Source organism: Parus major, chromosome 20 (assembly GCF_001522545.3).
Source record: "Parus major isolate Abel chromosome 20, Parus_major1.1, whole genome shotgun sequence".
Lineage (NCBI taxonomy): Eukaryota > Metazoa > Chordata > Aves > Passeriformes > Paridae > Parus > Parus major.
The window spans coordinates 2,910,916-2,916,953 of record NC_031788.1 but is presented as its reverse complement, the minus strand read 5'-3'; the positions used below and the strand labels follow the sequence as shown (position 1 = coordinate 2,916,953).

Below are 6,038 nucleotides of genomic sequence, written 5' to 3'. Positions count from 1 at the left end.
GTGCGGGCACCGAGGGCACGGCCACCAGAGAGGCAGCAGCTCGCTTGTCCACAGCACTGCCCAGCTCCGCACGGGTATTTGATCCCCTGCAGCTGCCGCTGGGTGCAGAGCTGGGCCCTGCCTGCCCCTCCGTGCCCCCAGGGAGCTGCTCATCGCTCGCATTTTCCCTATAATGAGGGGAAAAAGCCCCTTTGGGTTCTCCTGTGCATTTCGCAGAGAACCCAATCTAGCCCAGTCTGAGGTTTTGGGCAGCTCCGTTTTACCTCAGGATATTTGGGCATCAATGCAGAAACCTGTGTTTGCAATAGAGCGGCCCCAAAGGCACGGCAGGAGGAGATGATGTGATGCGCAGCACCAGACCCATAAAGACAGAACAATAGGGCTATTTTCATGGAAGAGAGTTCGGAGGTCTCCTCGGGGAGTGAAACCTCTCGCTGGCCCATCATCCACAAGAAAAACAAGACAGCTCTGGAAACCTGGCTTTCCTGCGGTATAAGCAGCAGCTTCAGCCAGGGCGTGACAGAAATCTATTGTCACTAAGGCTGTATTTCGATGCAAAATGCTCTGGTAAAGCCAGCAATCCTCCTCTCCCCCACGTGTGGCTATTGTTTGAAGTGCAGAACAATTGAAGGGTGCTCTCATGGGCTAAAGATAGCGCGGCAGCTGGTGCTGTCCTTTTCCCTGTAACTGAGAATAAAACAATGCCCGAGTATTGTCTGCATTGCTGGAGCGGTGACATTGGACTCTGCCAAGGGAGCATCTAAAAGATCAATGAAACCCGGGTTTATTTATAAGCGGGTAGTGTCATTTCTTCCCCAAAGTAATTTCACTTCCTTGGCTTTTCCACCAGACCCTTCGATGCCGTGAAGTGGCCGTGGAGTGAGGCATAAATAGCCCGAGGCTGGCAGGAGCGGGGGTGGCGAATGGACCTGCAGTGCCAGGCTGCTCCTTTGCTTCCCGAGCTGTGCCCAAGCCTCTGCAGCACCAGGGAAGGTTCCAGCCATGGATATGGATCCCCCTGTGCCGGCAGGGAGCAGGCACAGCCCCAGGGCTGGACGGGCAGGGACCCGGCAGCTGGTCCTGGGGGCAGATCCCCACCCACACCGGCACTTCCTCGGGGAGCTCTGATAATATCCTGAGCTGGGAGGGACCCCCAGGATCAACCAGCCCAGCCCTGGCCCTGCCCAGACCCCCCAACAACCCCACCCTGGGCATCCCTGGCAGCGCTGTCCAAACGCTCCTGGAGCTCTGGCAGCCTCGGGGCCGTGCCCATTCCCTGGGGAGCCTGGCCAGTGCCAGCACCTCTGGGGAAGAACCTTGCCCTGACATCCAGCCTGAGCCTCCCTGGTACAACTCCAGCAGTTCCCTGTCCCTGTCCCAGAGAGCAGAGATCTGTGCCTGTCCCTCCACTACCCCTCAGGAGGGAGTTACAGATTTCTGGGCAGGGTTATTTCACTCACCAGGCAGGTGGGAACACAGACTCTGTGTGTGTGTGTGTCCAGCTCAGCTGCTGTGCTGGGGTGCTCAGGAACACGCTGAGCCCAAACACCACGGGACAGAGCCTTGTTTAGGGACAGGGGATGGTTTATAGGGGAAAGCTGCTGTCTGCAGTCCAGACTAGAGACTGGATACCTGGAACCAGGCATTCGCTGCAGTTTTGACACAGAAAAGCCCATCTTGGCTGATGTGCCATAGTGAGGTGAGAAGTTCTCTTGTCGTGAAGTGAGGACATGCAGGAATATTCCTCCCTCTGGGGTCTTGAGAAAGGTCCAAGCTGAGTGGATCCCATAAAGAACTCCCATGCCTGTTGACACTCCACTTTGAACAATTGTCCCCTGCCATGAGATGGACTGAGCTCGATCTCGATCTCGTGTGAGGGTTGATGACCCAGAGCAGTGGGGAGGCTTCCCATGGAGTGAGGGAGAAGGTGCAAGAGGGATGGAGACAGCAGGGGGCTGGGATGGGGCTGTACCAGGAACTGGGTGTGTGGGCTTGCTATGTATGTACAGGACAACACCCACCCAAACTCCTCCAAAAATCTCCCAAATCTGCTCCCACATCTCTCAGCAGATGGAAATTGGTGCAAAACCAGAGCAGCTGGGGCACTGCAGGGGCAGACCATGCCCACGAGTGTCAGAACTGCAGCCCAGCTCTGGTTCTGATCAGCCTCTGCCCCTCCCTTGCAGCCTCCAAGGCAGCTGCTGGTCATGATTTCCAAAGGCTGCCGTGTTCCAGGGTCTGTCCTGGCAGGCCAGCAGCAATTAAGGTGCTATTAAGTGTTCAGATGAACATCAGGGCAAGATTCTCTTTATTTTCATTGTTTTGAAGTGCATTGCCAAAACCTCACCAGAGGCCCACACATTCCTGTAATTTCGCAGTGTTCAGTACAACCATCATTCCTACACAGATGCTTTATCATGGCAATCCCCAGAAGAAAACCCCCAGAGCCTCAAAGCTGGAAAATTCAAGGCAAACAAACAAAACTCTCCAATTTTCCCAGTCTCCAGTGACCTCACTCTCTCCATGCCTGTGTGTGACCTTGCTTGCTAACTCTATACACTAATTTCTCATGCCATGCCTCTTCCAGGTGCTTTCTCATTCCTCATATTCATTTTGGAGGCTCCCAATGTGAAGGCTCAGCTGCCCCCATGCCTGTGCTGCCCAGGGCTCGTGCATGGCGAGGTGGGAACCACTGCAGGAGGCTCTGCTGCTCATGGCAGCAGCAGCTTTGTGTGTGTGTTCATGAGGGGACAGAAGGCAGCACTGCCAGCCAAAGGACAGCCAGCTGAGGATGGGCACTGTCCCCAGGGGGGACACCTAGGACTCACAGCTCCATGGGAAGTGCCCAGGGAGCTGTGAGATGAGGGGATCCAGTGCTAACCCCATCCTAGACCCCACAGGAGCACCTTAACTTTGGGATGTGCCCCCATCTCTGCTCACTTCGAGAGGGCTGTGGTGGACTGGTGGCTGCTATCTCTGTCACCCTGGTGGGACAGGGCTGGGGGGGCTCAGGGGTTTGCCTTGGAGGGGGCCTGGCACTCTGGGCTGAGCTGGAGGGATGTGAGCGGTCTGGCAGCACTGGCCTGTCACCTCCTGCCTCACTGCAAGCAGACATTCCCACTCCATGGAAATATGCCTGAAATAGCCCCTCTGCAGATTGTCTTTATCTAATCAGCTGCCTTTGCACCCCCCTCCTGTGCATTTCAGGGAGCTGATAGTGGGGATATGTTAAGTGTGGAAACCTCTAGCGAGCTGCCCGACACGGAGAGTAATTCTCCTTCCTGCCACTTATCAGAGCCTGTTAATGGGAAACATTCCTCCTGGGGGTCAGGGAGCAGCCAGGGGATTTCTCTGGAGAGGGTGGCTGAGCCCCTGGCACCCTCCTGGCTCTCCAGGGCTGGGCAGGAGCTGGTCTGAGCACAGAATGTTCACTGAAGGGGCAGCTCTGCTGTCTGGTGCTGTCCTGTCCCATGGGGAGAGACTTGTCCAGCCCTTGGGGGCTTGGCTGAGGAGCTCCATCCTTTTCCATCGTAGCATGGGACACCAACACCAAGCACAGAGCCCAGGGAGAAGAACAGCAGTGTCTCAGAGGTCAGGGGAGATGATCTCACTGCTGAGGGTGGGCATGCAGGGCTGGGGGATCATTTGGGCAGGCTGTCCACTCTGGGCAAGAGCCACTTAAAGAAAGCTCCCCTCTGCTCAGGCTGAAGCCATGAGCTCCTCGTTGTGCCCATGGGATTTTATGGGAGCTCCACAGGATGCTAATGCCCTTCCCACCTGCCTGAGCAGGGCACAGCTCAGGCCTTGCCAGCCATACAAGGATGAGCTTCCCACCATCCAGAAAAACCATATCACAAACACCAGCGCCAAAACCACCCAATCCTGGCAGAAGAACCCTTCAGCAGCTGCTGGAGTGACTAATTCACATTTCCCCTTCCTACAGATCTGCTTGGCCTTTGATGGACCCTGCTGGAACCTCTTCAAAGAGGGAGAGAAACCAGGGCGAACAGAAGGAACTGCAGGAGGAATCTCCGAAAATAAAATCGCTTTAAAGATAAGGCAGGGGAGGGGGTGAGCAGAGTGTGGGGCGAGTCTGTGCCCTGAGAAGAATGTGTGAGGCTGGGCCAGCTGGTGGGTCTGGGCCAAGGGCTCATCCCACTGCCGGGCTGCTTGTGGCAAAGGTACTTGGCACCCACCAAAGCCTCGGGTCCCTCCAGGGAGTGGGTGGAAACCTGATGCCAAGCCCAGGACAGAGAGGCAGAAGACCACCAGGGTAACCTCAGAGGGATCTGGGGTCCCCCAGAGGCTGTGGCTCTTCAGGATGCTGGAACTCTGCCATCTTGGCAAGACTGAGCTTGCCATGGTCAAGAGACCTCAGGAGTCCCCGTGGTCTCCCCTGGGGGTTGCAGCAGATACTTTGGTGGAGCCCAGCTCTGCACCGGCTGCTCACAAAGGAAATGAGGACCTGCACTCCTGAGCACTAACCTGCTGAGGAGTGCCCACATGGGACATGGAGATGGGGCCCTGCACCCCATTTTATCCTGATGTACCCAAAGCCCTTGTTCATGCTACAGATTGCCCTCCATGGGAGCATTTCTGTTCTTGGGGGAGTCTGGCACCGTGCAAAGCACTGACATTGCACTGCACTGCCAGAGGGCAACATCAGCCCATCCCTGAGCCCAGCCATCCTCCCTGCTGGGGCTCAACCCACAGGGGATGGGTGTGGAGTCCTCCTCCACCCTGGGAATCTCCCAGAGTCTCTCCAAAGCAGGGTGGGAGGGCAGGCACCTTTCTGTTGGGGGTTGCAGACATGATGGCACTGGGAACCCAGACTGGGGGTGGGGGGAGCAGCAAAGCTGTGCTGGATGGAAAGACTGACCATGGCTGGGGCTCGGATTCAGGGCAGGTGCTGGGGCAGCAAAAATCTCTCTGCAGCCTCGGCTGTGTGCCCAGGCTGAAGCCACACGCCCAAAGCAGCCTCCAGTGCTGCTATTCTGGCTGTGACAGAGCCTGTGCCACATCCAGCCTGGGCACAGCTGATCCTTAACCACTCCCTGCCTCAGTTTCCCCTACTGTCAGGAGGATACAGCAGCCCCAAGTTACTTTGGGGTGTGAGATGTGCTGAATGGGGAATATCAAACCCTGCAACCACGGGCCCTGGTTCTCCAGGGTAGAAACCTCATTGCACTTTGGATATCAGCAGCTAAATGGCTTTTCCTGGAGCTGGCACAGCCCCAGGGTGTCCTGCTCCCATCTCGGGCAGCCAGGATGGAGGTGTGCTCCAGGCTGCAATCACACAGCACCTTTGGGTGCTCTCTGGGTAAAATGGTGTGCAGGAAACCCAGCAACCTCTCCTTTGAGAGATTATGAATTTGGCCTAGCCATAAAACAACCTCCCATGCCAAGGTGAGGAGTTCGGGGAGCAGAACCTGCAGGATCAAGCCCCAGGGTCCTTCCCCTTCCAGACAATCTGTCTGGGAGAAGCTAAACCAGAGCTGAGTGAGAAGTTAGGATGTTCCAGCTGGAAAAGCCAGCAGCCACACACATCCCACCAAGCAGCAGCTCCCCTGGCACGGTGCGAGGCAGGAGCAATGGGATCGAGTGCTCAGGTGCAGGAGGAACTGGCAGAGCTCTCATTCCTCAGCTCCCCACTGGAGCAGGCAGAGCAGGCTGGGAGAGCTGTGCTGCCTTCCCAAGCTGCAGTCTCTCACTCTGCCTTTGTACTCGCCTGACAATACAGGAATAAAAATAACCAGGCTGCATTTGCAGAGAGATAAAAGTGAAGTTTGCCTTTTGTGTCTGTCCGGGCAGTGGGACAGCAGCACCAATGGAGCTGTGTGGACATGACACATGGGAATTTCTGACATATCTTTTCCCACTCTGACCTTGACAGACACAATAAAAAGGGGCTTTGCAGCATGCACAGAGCCACTCAGTCCTAGCACCAAGGTCAGTAATACAGAGCATGTCTGTGTGCACGCGTGTCCCCTGTACTAACCCGCTTCACCCCTGCTGGCTGGCTGAGCCCAGAGGACAGG

The 6,038-nt window shown here is 56.3% G+C and overlaps 1 protein-coding gene across 1 annotated transcript in view; it reads left to right on the top strand.

Moving 5' to 3' along the window:
- LOC107213168 (perilipin-3-like) overlaps positions 1 to 6,038 on the top strand; it is a 663,366-nt gene that overhangs the window by 6,616 nt on the left and 650,712 nt on the right. The gene's annotated exons all lie outside the window — the stretch shown is intronic.